This window comes from Aegilops tauschii, chromosome 5 (genome assembly GCF_002575655.3).
Source record: "Aegilops tauschii subsp. strangulata cultivar AL8/78 chromosome 5, Aet v6.0, whole genome shotgun sequence".
NCBI lineage: Eukaryota > Viridiplantae > Streptophyta > Magnoliopsida > Poales > Poaceae > Aegilops > Aegilops tauschii.
The window spans coordinates 396567419-396581572 of record NC_053039.3 but is presented as its reverse complement, the minus strand read 5'-3'; positions in this window follow the sequence as shown (position 1 = coordinate 396581572).

The following is a 14154-nucleotide window of genomic DNA, read 5'->3' as shown; positions in this document are numbered from 1 at the left end:
CGCATGGCGGTTTTGTCGCAAGAAGGGTCATCTTCACACAATCCCATGTAATGAACAAGAATGGGATAAAGAGTTGGCTTACAATCGCCACTTCACACAATACATAAATTAAACATACATCATTTAGAGTACACACAAGGTCCGACTACGGAACCAAAATAAAATAAGACAACCCCAAATGCTAGATCCCCGATCGTCCCAACTGGGCTCCACTACTGATCATCAGGAAATGAAACATAGTAACAACCAAGTTCCTCATCGAACTCCCACTTGAGCTCGATTGCGTCGCCTGCACTGGCGTCAACGGCACCTGCAACTGTTTTGGTATAATCTGTGAGTCACGAGGACTCAGCAATCTCACACCCGCGAGATTAAGACTATTTAAGCTTATGGGTAGGAAAGGGGTAATGGGGTGGAGCTGCAGCAAGCGCTAAGCAAATATGGTGGCTAACATACGCAAATAAGCGCGAGAAGAGAAGCAACGCAGCGGTCGAGAAGCTAGAAGTGATCAAGAAGTGATCCTGAAACTACTTACGTTCATACATAACACAAGAACCGTGTTCACTTCCCGGACTCCGCCGAAAAGAGACCATCACGGTTACACACGCGGTTGATGTATTTTAATTAAGTCAAGTGTCAAGCTCTCTACAACCGGACATTAACAAATTCCCATCTGCCACATAACCGCGGGCACGACTCTTGAAAGTTTATACCCTGCAGGGGTGTCCCAACTTAGCCCATCACAAGCTTTCACGGTCAACGAAGGATATTCCTTCTCCCGGGAAGACCCGATCAGGCTCGGAATCCCGGTTACAAGACTTCTCGACAATGGTAAAAACAAGACCAGCAAAGCCGCCCGATGTGCCGACAAATCCCGATAGGTCGCACGTATCTCGGTCTCAGGGCACACCGGATAGGTCAAGCTACGAGTAAAACCAGGCCTCGAGTTGCCCCGAGGTGGCCCCGCAGGCTGCCCATTTCGGACCAACACTCAGAGGAGCACTGGCCCAGGGGGGGCGGTTTAAAACAAAGATGACCCTTGAGTCTGCAGAACCCAAGGGAAAGGTATAGGTGGTAGGTAGGCAAATGGTAAAACCAAGGTTGGGCCTTGCTGGAGGAGTTTTATTCAAAGCGAACTGTCAAGGGGGTCCCATAAATCCCCAACCGCGTAAGGAACGCAAAATCAAGGAACATAACAACGGTATGACGGAAACTAGGGCGGCAAGAGTGGAACAAAACACCAGGCATAAGGCCGAGCCTTCCACCCTTTACCAAGTATATAGATGCATTAATTAAAATAAGAGATATTGTGATATCCCAACATAATCATGTTCCAACATGAAGCAAACTTCAACTTCCCCTGCAACTAACAACGCTATAAGAGGGGCTGAGCAAAAGCGGTAACATAGCCAAACAACGGTTTGCTAGGAAGGTGGGTTAGAGGCTTGACATGGCATATGGGAGGCATGATAAACAAGTGGTAGGTAGCGCGACATAGCGATAGAGCGAACAACTAGCGAGCAAAGATAGAAGTGATATCGAGGGTAATGGTCATCTTGCCTGGGATCCCGCAAGGAAGAAGAACGAGTCCATGAAGAGGACAAACGGATGTAGACGAACGAATCCTCACAATCGCAACGTAACCGAAACTATCAAGGAGAAGCGCAACCGGAAAGAAGGAAACAACATAGTAAACCAACAAGCATAAGCATGGCATGATGCACAAACAAGTATGATGCATGTCCGGTTTAATGAGGCATGACATGACAAAGTGCAACAAACAACACTACAAATTAAGTGGAGCTCAATATGCAACGAGTTGCATATTGATGAGACACCACATCAATTTTTTAGTTCTCTCTCGGTTATGTACCCAACAATATTAAATGTTATTAAACATGGGAAGGGGTGAAACATCAGTAAACTAACTATCTAGGCAAGTTTAAATGAGGCCGGAACATCAAACAACAATTTCAGAAAATCCTCATATGCATATTTTGAATTTGGTACTGTTCTGCCCTATACACAATTTTAGAGTTGTTAAATATGCAAGATGAGTGCACCATGTTAAACTAGGCATTTTTCCACCCCATTTACATATATAGTTTATTTGATTTGGAGCTACGGTTATTTAGTTATGAAATAAACCATTTTAACATGCTATTTATGCAAATTAATGCAAACAACAATTTGAGCATTTCAAACATGGATGAAAGTTGCATATTATGAAACTAGATGAAATTCTAAGCATTTTACATATATACTTGTTTTAATCCGATGCATGGTTGTGAAGTTATTATATGCATGAATATGAGGGGCCAATCTGTAAATATGCAGTTTCTGGATAATTGGACAAATTCGCAAAACGGAAAAAAAAAACATGACATGGGCCGAATCTGATAGCCCAACAGAAGGGAAAGGAGGCTCTGGGGGTTTCTCACCATGGGCTTGGCCCATCTGCAGAGGAGGCCAGCTTGGGGCGCTGGGCCTCGCGCGACGGAGGGGAGCAGCTGGGCTGGGCGCGGTCAATGCACGCAGGTGACGCGCGGTCGTGGCTCGAGGCGGGGGTGTCGACCTCCTGCTGAAAGCAGAAGCAGAAGCAGAGGAGGAGGCGGCCGGACTTGGTGCAGCGGCCTGGAGAAGCTTGGGTCTCCGGCGAAGGGCGGCGCGACGGGGAGGCTACGGGCGAGGAAGGCCCGGATCTGGCGGCAAGCTCCTGGGACGGCGCCAGATTAGAAGAAGAGGAGGGCCTCGGCGTGGTCTCTGTAGGTAGAAACCGTGACTTGGCAGTCAGCAAGGAGCGACGTGAGGAGAGGAAAAAGGAAAGCCGGAGAAGCATGGCTTGACGGCGGAGCTCACCTCCGACGATGCGGCGGCGCGGGGAAGGTCCTGGCGACGATGAGGAGGCAGCAGCAGAGGACGCTTGAGGCAGGGCCAGAACCTTCCAGTGTCATCGCGGACGAGCACAAGGCAGAGGAGGCGGGATGGCGCTGCGGTTGGAAGCAGGCGGTCAACACGAAGCAGAGGAGGCCGGGGCGGCAACGATATGAAGGATGGCGGGGACGAGGTGGCGAACTAGAGGAGGGCCGCAGCAGGAACTTGGCGTCCATGGCGTTGACTGGAGGAGTCCATCCATGGCGCTGCTCATGCGTATCTGCGAGAGAGAGGTGCATGAGAGAGAAAGAAATCGAGAGAGGGAGGAGAAGAAGACAGAGAGGAGGAGCAGAGGTTCTGAAGGCCGGCGATGGGGATGCTCCGGCTAGTGGCATCGAGGCGACGGAGCTCGTGCTCCTGGACGACAGGAGGTTGGAGAGGAAGGGCACGGTCCTGCTGGAGGTCGCCGACGGTTGGAAGGGGATGGCCAGAGGTGTGAGCTACGCGAGGTCGGGGTAGAGGAGGAAGGGGCACAGGCGGCTTGGATCGATGGAAGGTCAGCGGCGCGAGGATGTCCTGGAGTTGGACGCGGTCGAGGGAGCTGGCTGCTCGGGGCTTCGGAGTGGAGGCCGCGGCTGTGGTTGGCTCGATTGGATGGAGGAGGAGATGGATGGTTCGGTGGTGGCTGGATTTGGATCGGGCAAGATCCCGAGGAAGGAGGAGCCTTGTCCTAGCGCACTGGTTGGCCCGGTGGAGAGATCGAGCAGAGGCAGGTGGGTGGCGGCGGTGAAGAGGATTTGGATGGATTGGATAGGCTAGGGCTAGGGTTAGACTGGTTATATAGGTAGGGGATTAGGGTAGGGGCTATCCCGTCCCTCCGATCATGATCGGATGGTCGAGAATAAATAGGTAGGGAGTCTAAATAAGAAAAGGGAGATGTTATATAGCTGTTTGGGGATGATCCGAATCCAACGATGATGACTGAGTGGGTCGGGTTCGGGCAAGGTTTCGGACGCGCACGAGGGGGTATGCACTGTGGAGAAAGATTAAGCGGCCAGACGAGAGGGACTCGAAAAACCCGGTTGGTTTCGGAACGGTCAACGAAGGCAAGGGGTTTGATGAGCTCAGAAAAGAGAGAGAAGAGAGCGGTCCGGTTGATCTGAGAGAAGGTCAACCGAGACACGGAAGAAGCGGCAACTACAAGCAGATGCAAGTTTTAAAACATGACGGCAACGGAGTGCCGATGCAATGCGAATGATGCGATGATGAATGCAACAAACAAATAAAACAGACGGTAACAACAAAGAACATGGAAGGCGTCTGCAGCGTCAATCATGGGGCATTACAACACTCCTCCACTTACAAGAGATCTCGTCCCAAGATCTAAGGATGGCACCGGAGAGAAATGGAAGAGGAAGAGGTAAAACTAAGTTGCTTCTTGTACAAACGAGTGAAACCAAAGAACCTTGAGAGGTTGAAAGGTTGAAAGAAAGAACACAACGGAAATGAACGCAATTGAGAGCACTGCGGTAGAAAATAGAAACAAGGAACACCATATGAACCTTGGAGGTTGCAAAGCTATGAATGACGAGTACAATGGACAAGAAGGAATCAGAACCACTCTGGTTGAAACGAGATAAACAAGGAATAAGGAAGAATAAATTCGGACAGTACTCCGGTTGAAAAGAGATGCAAGACTTGATAAGATGAAAAGAACTTGAAGAGATGACACAACACTCCGGTTAAATGGATAAGCACAAAAAGAACATGATCTTCACAATTTGAGATGATGAGCAAAGAGAGCAACATCACATTGCCTCCGGAAGAGAGAATAGAAGATAGATCATTGGAATAAAAGAATGTAGAAGGAAATGCCAATTTCTGCCACAAATGAGCTTGGAAAGCACCCTTCCAAGAAGGTTATAACGGAGTTGTTTGAAAACCAACAACGAAAAGAATAAGATTGTAGCGGGCTTATGGAAACATCTCAAAATTATGAGGTGACAAATGGCCACTAACAAAAACCATTGATTTGATTGATAGCACCAAAGAGATGAAAAAAAACTTCTTCCACCAAGATGATAATGAGATTACTTGGATCATAGATAATCACCACAAAGAGCAACATTCCTTAGGGAAGGCTCTAGGTGTAATCTATACCAAGATAACTCCAAGGAAGAAAAATGATGGGTTTAAATATCTCATTCCTTACAACTTGTGAATCATGAAACATGAAGGAAATTGTCAAGAATGACATAAAACCATCTCAAATGATAAGGTGGAAAGAATTGCACTTTGGAATGCAAGATGAAGGATGCTTGAACTCCTCAAAACTAAGCATGTGTTGAGCACCATGTTTATTTTAGAGTAAAGCTTGGCGGATCATAACTTCGAGAGAAATCTTGAAGAGCAATTGAAGAATGAAAAGAATCCTCGACGAACCACCATGTAGAGCCTCCATGAAGAACTCCGGTAATAAAAGGATGATAGAAAGAAAGAGAATTTGAAAACACAAGGTGAAGCCTTGTGATGATTTAGAAGGAGCTTCGCGATGAGATAATGCTGAAAACTTGGATCTCCAGAAAATAAGAAATTAATCACTTGGATGAAACAAGAATAAGAATTACGTTATGCGTACCCTTCACCAATTTAAATTGATGACAAGCAACGGATTTGGCATACTACTTATTCTTGTAGAAAGGATTAAGAGAGATATAGCGTAAACTTGGGAAGGTCTTCAACGAACCACCGGTAGGATTGGAAAGAACGAATGAATCTATATGATAACGAAGGAAGAGAACTCTTGAACGAACCACCGTAAGAATTGAAAATGAATGAAGAAAAGATAAAGAAACACCGGGAAGAATTAGAAAATGAACGAAGAGACATCAATTTAGAATAATTGGAGAACGAAGCTGAAAAGTTAGAACGAAGAAATCTTCGGAAATGATGGCCTTTGGATGATCAAGAAACGAAAACAACTCATGAAATGCTCCGGATGGTTGAAAAGAATTCTCACAATCAAAAGCAATTATGAGGATGGCAATAGGTTAGAACCACGCATCTTTGAGAGAACGGGTAAGATTTGGAGGAGAAACTATTCTTCGGTCTTCAAATGTTGAGAAAGATGCTGAGAAACACCACCATGATTATTGAGGCACTCCGGAACAATGAAGAATATAAATGTTGAGCCAAAGATGAAAAGAATTTGAAGCGATCTTGGAGAAGGCATCAGACTGATGAAAAATCATTCTTACGTCAAACTTCGAAAAGAATTTGGGAATCGCTCTGAGAAAAAAAATTAGAAGAGCCAGGTAAGATCCTCGGAAAAGACCTGTGGGTTAGGGCCCACTCAAAAGATACACCGTTGAAAAGGTCGCTTGGAAGAGAGATTGCACCGGTTGAATTAAATGGCTTGAATGAGATAACAATCTCGAGATATCTTGAACGAATTAGAAATGAAAACACGAATCTCCTGAGATATCTTTAGCACTCCAGATAACATGAATAGCAAGAGGTGGATGATTAAGAGATGCACCGACATGAGAAAACATTTGAAACAAGGAAAGGAATATGATCAATACCGCAAGCTTGAATTGAATCCACCGGAGAAGAAACAACAACGAAGGTTGATGAACTTGAAACTGTTGAGCATCTTCATGGGAAATCACCGGATAAGAACATTGAAAGAGAAGAATGAAGAGACTTCGCATCAATATAAAGGATACTTGCTTAAGAAATCTGAGTCCTTAAAGAAAAGGGGTGGGAGGGCGGGAAAACAAAGGAAACTTGGGGTAGATGGAATGGATACCGTTGAAAAAACTTAGAATTGATCTTGCGGATGTTGGTATGATCGGATGCACTTGAAGAGAAACACGCCGGTTGGAAAAGAATTGACATGACAATCTCGATGATCGAAAGGATTAGCACTCCCATAGAAATATGAGAACACCGTTTAGAAAAAGGTATGGAATCCACATTTGACTTCGAAGCAACTCGAATACCACAACTCAAAACAAAACAAAGATTTGGCTTGCAGAATAGGCCGGAACAAATACATATGATAGAGATTTACCCAATCCCATATCATGCATCTGTCGGAAAGATATTCTAGGAGCTACTTGAATTCCCACCTATAAACTCCCGAAACTTTCTGGTTATGCAATCAGGTGTTGGGGATACAGGGGACGCAATATATCTCACCCAAACTAACAATCCCTAGATCCAGCTGTATCCATCCGTCAACACATAACCAAGAAAACTCCGGAAATCATGTACCTTAACCTTCGAAAAGCATCCGTTATACGAGTTATGGCAATACTCCCGAACTCCCGCCCCAATACTGGGTGGCGTCGAGGTGATCTCACCAACAACTGCATAAAAGAGATTTTCGATGTCGGCGAAACTCAGGTATTCAAGAACTGCAACGATAAAATTGTGACGACAACACCTCGGAGCTCAACTCCCCGGGACACTGCCACAACCCCTAAATGTCAGGAGGCACCAAGAACAATGTTCTCGTCACAAAACCATCGAAACGATTCCAAGATACCCGCGTGATCCTAAAAAAATTTAGTGAAATTTGAGGAGAGGAAAGTTAAAACATCTACGTCAGGAGACCTCACCAGAGCGACGAAGGACTGAGGAGTAAAAACAATCCTACTCTCCGATATATATAATCCTAAGACTCAAAACATTTTTGTTCTAGACTCAACAACGTCAGCGATTCGATCAAGCAGGGGGCTCCTAAGTCGGGGATGGCTCTGATTACCAACTTGTAACACCCACGGTGCGGCTATATCTCCCACGTGTCGAGGCACGACTTGGAGGCATAACTGCATGGTGGTTTTGTCGCAAGAAGGGTCATCTTCACACAATCCCATGTAATGAACAAGAATGGGATAAAGAGTTGGCTTACAATCGCCACTTCACATAATACATAAATTAAACATACATCATTCAGAGTACACACAAGGTCCGACTACACAACCAAAATAAAAGAAGATAACCCCAAATGCTAGATCCCCGATCGTCCCAACTGGGCTCCACTACTGATCGTCAGGAAACGAAACATAGTAACGACCAAGTTCCTCGTCGAACTCCCACTTGAGCTCAGTTGCGTCGCCTGCACTGGCGTCAATGGCACTTGCAACTGTTTTGCTAGAATCTGTGAGTCACGAGGACTCAGCAATCTCACACCCGCGAGATCAAGACTATTCAAGCTTATGGGTAGGAAAGGGGTAACGGGGTGGAGCTGCAGCAAGCGCTAAGCAAATATGGTGGCTAACATACCAAATAAGAGTGAGAAGAGAAGCAACGCATCGGTCGAGAAGCTAGAAGTGATCAAGAAGTGATCCTGAAGCTACATACGCTCATACATAACACAAGAACCGTGTTCACTTCCCGAACTCCGCCGAAAAGAGACCATCACGGTTACACATGCGGTTGATGTATTTTAATTAAGTCAAGTGTCAAGTTCTCTACAACTGACCATTAACAAATTCCCATCTGTCACATAACCGCGGGCACGGCTCTCGAAAGTTTATACCCTGGAGGGGTGTCCCAACTTAGCCCATCATAAGCTCTCACGGTCAACGAAGGATATTCCTTCTCCCGGGAAGACCCGATCAGGCTCGGAATCCCGGTTACAAGACTTTTCGACAATGGTAAAAACAAGACCAGCAAAGCCGCCCGATGTGCCGTCAAATCCCGATAGGAGTCGCACGTATCTCGTTCTCAGGGCACACCAGATAGGTCAAGCTACGAGTAAAACCAGGCCTCGAGTTGCCCCGAGGTGGCCCCGCAGGCTGCCCGTTTCAGACAAACACTCAGAGGAGCACTGGCCCGGGGGGGGTTTAAAATAAAGATGACCCTTGAGTCTGCAGAACCCAAGGGAAAGGTATAGGTGGTAGGTGGGCAAATGGTAAAACAAAGGTTGGGCCTTGCTGGAGGAGTTTTATTCAAAGTGAACTGTCAAGGGGGTCCCATAAATCCCCAACCGCGTAAGGAATGCAAAATCAAGGAACATAACACCGGTATGACGGAAACTAGGGCGGCAAGAGTGGAACAAAACACCAGGCATAAGGCCGAGCCTTCCACCCTTTACCAAGTATATAGATGCATTAATTAAAATAAGAGATATTGTGATATCCCAACATAATCATGTTCCAACATGAAGCAAACTTCAACTTCCCCTGCAACTAACAACGCTATAAGAGGGGCTGAGCAAAAGCGATGACATAGCCAAACAACGGTTTGCTAGGAAGGTGGGTTAGAGGCTTGACATGGCATATGGGAGGCATGATAAACAAGTGGTAGGTAGTGCGACATAGCGATAGAGCGAATAACTAGCGAGCAAAGATAGAAGTGATATCGAGGGTAATGGTCATCTTTCCTGGGATCCCGCAAGGAAGAAGAACGAGTCCATGAAGAAGACAAACGGATGTAGACGAACGAATCCTCACAATCGCAACGTAACCGGAACTATCAAGGAGAAGCGCAACCGGAAAGAAGGAAACAACATAGTAAACCAACAAGCATAAGCATGGCATGATGCACAAACAAGTATGATGCATGTCCGGTTTAATGAGGCATGGCATGACAAAGTGCAACAAACAACACTACAAATTAAGTGGAGCTCAATATGCAACGAGTTGCATATTGATGAGACACCACATCAATTTTTTAGTTCTCTTTCGGTTATGTACCCAACAATATTAAATGTTATTAAACATGGGAAGGGGTGAAACATAAGTAAACTAACTATCTAGGCAAGTTTAAATGAGGCCGAAACAACAAACAACAATTTCGGAAAATCCTCATATGCATATTTTGAATTTGGTACTGTTCTGCCCTATACACAATTTTAGAGTTGTTAAACATGCAAGATTAGTGCACCATGTTAAACTAGGCATTTTTCCACCCCATTTACATATATAGTTTATTTGATTTGGAGCTACGGTTATTTAGTTACGAAATAAACCATTTTAACATGCTATTTATGCAAATTAATGCAAACAACAATTTGAGCATTTCAAACATGGATGAAAGTTGCATATTATGAAACTAGATGAAATTCTAAGCATGTTACACATATACTTGTTTTAATCCGATGCATGGTTGTGAAGTTATTATATGCATGAATATGAGGGGCCAATCTGTAAATATGCAGTTTCTGGATAATTGGACAAATTCGCAGAACGGGGAAAAAACATGACATGGGCCGAATCTGATAGCCCAACAGAAGGGAAAGGAGGCGCTGGGGGTTTCTCACCATGGGCTTGGCCCATCTGCAGAGGAGGCCAGCTTGGGGCACTAGGCCACGCGCGACGGAGGGGAGCAGCTGGGCCTAGGCGCGGTCAACGCACACAGGCGACGCGCGGTCGTGGCTCGAGGCAGGGGTGTCGACCTCCTGCTGAAAGCAGAAGCAGAAGCAGAGGAGGAGGCGGCCGGACTTGGCGCGGCGGCCTGGAGAAGCTTGGGTCTCCGGCGAAGGGCGGCTCGACGGGGAGGCTACGGGCGAGGAAGGCCCGGATCTGGCGGCAAGCTCCTGAGACGGCACCAGATCAGAAGAAGAGGAGGGCCTAGGCGTGGTCTCTGTAGGTAGAAACCGTGACTGGGCAGTCAGCAAGGAGTGACGCGAGGAGAGGAAAAAGGAAGGCCGGAGAGGCATGGCTTGACAGCGGAGCTCACCTCCGACGATGCGGCGGCGCGGGGAAGGTCCTGGCGACGATGAGGAGACAGCAGCAGAGGACGCTTGAGGCAGAAGAGGCCGGGGCGGCAACAAAGCAGAGGAGGCCGGGGCGGCAACGAGATGATGGATGGCGGGGACGAGGTGGCGAACTGGAGGAGGGTCGCAACGGGAACTTGGCGTCCATGGCGTCGGCTGGAGGAGTCCATCCATGGCGCTGCTCATGCGTATCTGTGAGAGAGAGGTGCATGAGAGAGAAAGAAATCAAGAGAGGGAGGAGAAGAAGACAGAGAGGAGCAGCAGAGGTCCTGGAGGCCGGCGATGGGGATGCTCCGGCTAGTGGCATCGAGGCGATGGAGCTCGTGCTCCTGGACGACAGGAGGTTGGAGAGGAAGGGCGCGGTCCTGCTGGAGGTCGCCGACGGTTGGAAGGGGATGGCCAGAGGTGTGAGCTGCGCGAGGTCGGGGTAGAGGAGGAAGGGGCACAGGCGGCTTGGATCGATGGAAGGTCAGCGGCGCGAGGATGTCCTGGAGTTGGACGCGGTCGAGGGAGCTGGCTGCTCGGGGCTTCGGAGTGGAGGCCACGGCTGTGGTTGGCTCGATTGGATGGAGGAGGAGATGGATGGTTCGGTGGTGGCTGGATTTGGATCGGGCAAGATCCCGAGGAAGGAGGAGCCTTGTCCTAGCGCACTGGTTGGCCCGGTGGAGAGATCGAGCAGAGGCAGGTGGGTGGCGGCGGTGAAGAGGATTTGGATGGATGGACAGGCTAGGGCTAGGGTTAGACTGGTTATATAGGTAGGGGATTAGGGTAGGGGCTATCCCGTCCCTCCGATCATGATCGGACGGTCGAGAATAAATAGGTAGGGAGTCTAAATAAGAAAAGGGAGATGTTATATAGCTGTTTGGGGATGATCCGAATCCAACAATGATGACTGTGCGGGTCGGGTTCGGGCATGGTTTCGGACGCGCACGAGGGGGTATGCACTGTGGAGAAAGATTAAGCGGCCAGACGAGAGGGACTCGAAAAACCCGGTTGGTTTCGGAACGGTCAACGAAGGCAAGGGGTTTGATGAGCTCAGAAAAGAGAGAGAAGAGAGCGGTCTGGTTGATCTGAGAGAAGGTCAACCGAGACACGGAAGAAGCGGCAACTACAAGCAGATGCAAGTTTTAAAACATGACGGCAACGGAGTGCCGATGCAATGCGAATGATGCGATGATGAATGCAACAAACAAATAAAACACATGGTAACAACGAATAACATGGAAGGCGTCTACAGCGTCGGTCTTGGGGCGTTACAGAAACCCAACTCCTACTGATAATAAGCAGATTCTAGTGGCCAAAGAACTAGTCCGCTCCAGTCTAGCAAAAATATGTCAACTCCATTCTAAGAAGCGTGTGCATATCCTTGCATCATGAAATTTTATAGCATGCTGATCATATTTTCTACATGTTTCTTACCCATCTCTCTTTTAGAAAATAAGCTTAACAGATAGAATAATTTCTGCACTGGTATCGTCTGTGAGGAAAGATTCTTGCAGGAATTCTCTGTACTCCAATGCAGATGTAAGTACCTGTTGTATATCACTATATTTTTACAGCAGCATGTATTTTGTTAATCGGCGTGAATCCAACCTTTATCTGATCTAAATTTAGTTGTAGCAAAATGTATGATTAAAGGCCACAATGTTGATTTTTGTAAGGAAAACTGCCTGGTAGTTTTGCATCCTGAGTTGCATGAGTGTACTATCTCATATCAGTGGGTTTGATTACTTTGGTTCTGCAGTGGGTTTTCAGTGTTTTTTTACTGTGTTGTCCTGTCGTATCCCTAGCTCTTACATCATACTCCCTCCGTCCGGATTACATGTCGTAGAAATGGATAAAACTGGATGTATCTAGAACTGAAATACGCCTAGACCCATCCATTTATTTCTAGATGGAGGGTATACATGTCTATATGTCATGCCTTTCTATTCTTTAGTACCTATTCCATCTCTGATGTAGCATGTTTTATAATTGAAGCACCATTCTTCTATATAAGGCATGCAAGGGGAAGACGGCTATGTTAGAATCTGAAGGGTTACAAACCAGGTCTTTGCAAAAGATCCAAATGCCAGGAGATAATAAACCAACTTCATTTTTCATAGATACTGCTCCAGCACAGAGAAACCCAACTCCCACTGATAATAAGCAGATTCCAGTGGCCAAAGACTAGTCCGCTCCAGTCCAGCAAAAGAATGTCAACTCCATTCTAAGAAGCGTGTGCGTATCCTCGCATCATGAAATTTTATAGCATTCTGATCATATTTTCTACATGTTTCTTACCCATCTCTCTTTTAGAAAATAAGGTTAAATGATAGAAGACTTCCTTCATTGGGATTGTATTCGAAGAAAATATCTTGCGGGAATTCTCTGTGCTCCAATGCTGATGTAAGTACCTGTTGTATATCACTATATTTTTACATCAGCATGTATTTTGTTAATCGGTGTGAATCCAACCTTTATCTGATCTAAAATTAGTTGTAGCAAAATGTTAAAGGCGCCAATGTTGATTTTTGTAAAGAAAACTGCCTGGTAGTTTTGCATACTGAGCCGCATGAGTGTACTATCTCATATCATGCACATTACTGAATTGTAGTGCTGCTCTGGTTCCCCATTCATTCATTGTGTCAATGTTGCTTTCGTATTACCTTACCTGGCTGATGATAGCTGTGCCATATTGTGTTAATTTGGTGTTGGCTAGTTGCCCAAACGTTCGTCGTGCCAATGTTGCTTTCCTATTATCTGACTTGGCCAATGATAGCAATGCTAGTGTCTTAATTTGGTGCAGGCTGCTGAAGATAAGAAGACAAACTCTGAAAACGGCAAGGCAACCCCATTGTTTCTTTCCAATAAATCTAGGCCAGGTAATATGCCAATAACTCATGATTAATCTGTTTGGTTCCCCTCCTAATTTATGTTATGTTGAAGTGGTCGAGACACTCTCCACTATCAACAATGGCTGAAGGAATCGCTATCTGAATCTGTTCAGTATCCTCTGTCTCGAATGCAACGGAAAAAATGTATGTTTGTGAACCAGTTAATGGCTGAAGGAATGATGGAAATGGTGGAAATCAGAGGTGCAGAGTCGTGCGACACAACAACTGATCAATGTTTTCAGAGACAGTGTAGCAAAGCAGCAAGAACTTGCCCACATGCTTATGGGCGTCATCCGTGCTGAGGTTGCAGATTGTGACGTTGTAGATCGTTAGGTTCTGTTCATTTATTTGCACTGGCATCAATCTTTGATTGCCCAGTGGATGTACTTTCCTATAATATATGCTGGATGTGCAACGTTTTCCCCTGTATGTCGTACCTTTGCTTGATCGATTTTGGTCCTGTGCATAATTTCTCATCGTAATGGGCTCAAATTATCTAATTTGGCCTAAAGACATGTACGAACTTTAGTGGGCCCATTAAGTTAATGGGCCGTTACCAGGCCGAAAGTTAATGGTCGGCCCTCTTAACTCTCGGGTCGTTAACAGGCTGACATTGAAGCGAGCAACAGGTGGGCCCAATTGATTTCACGGGCCGTTAACATGCCATTACTAAGT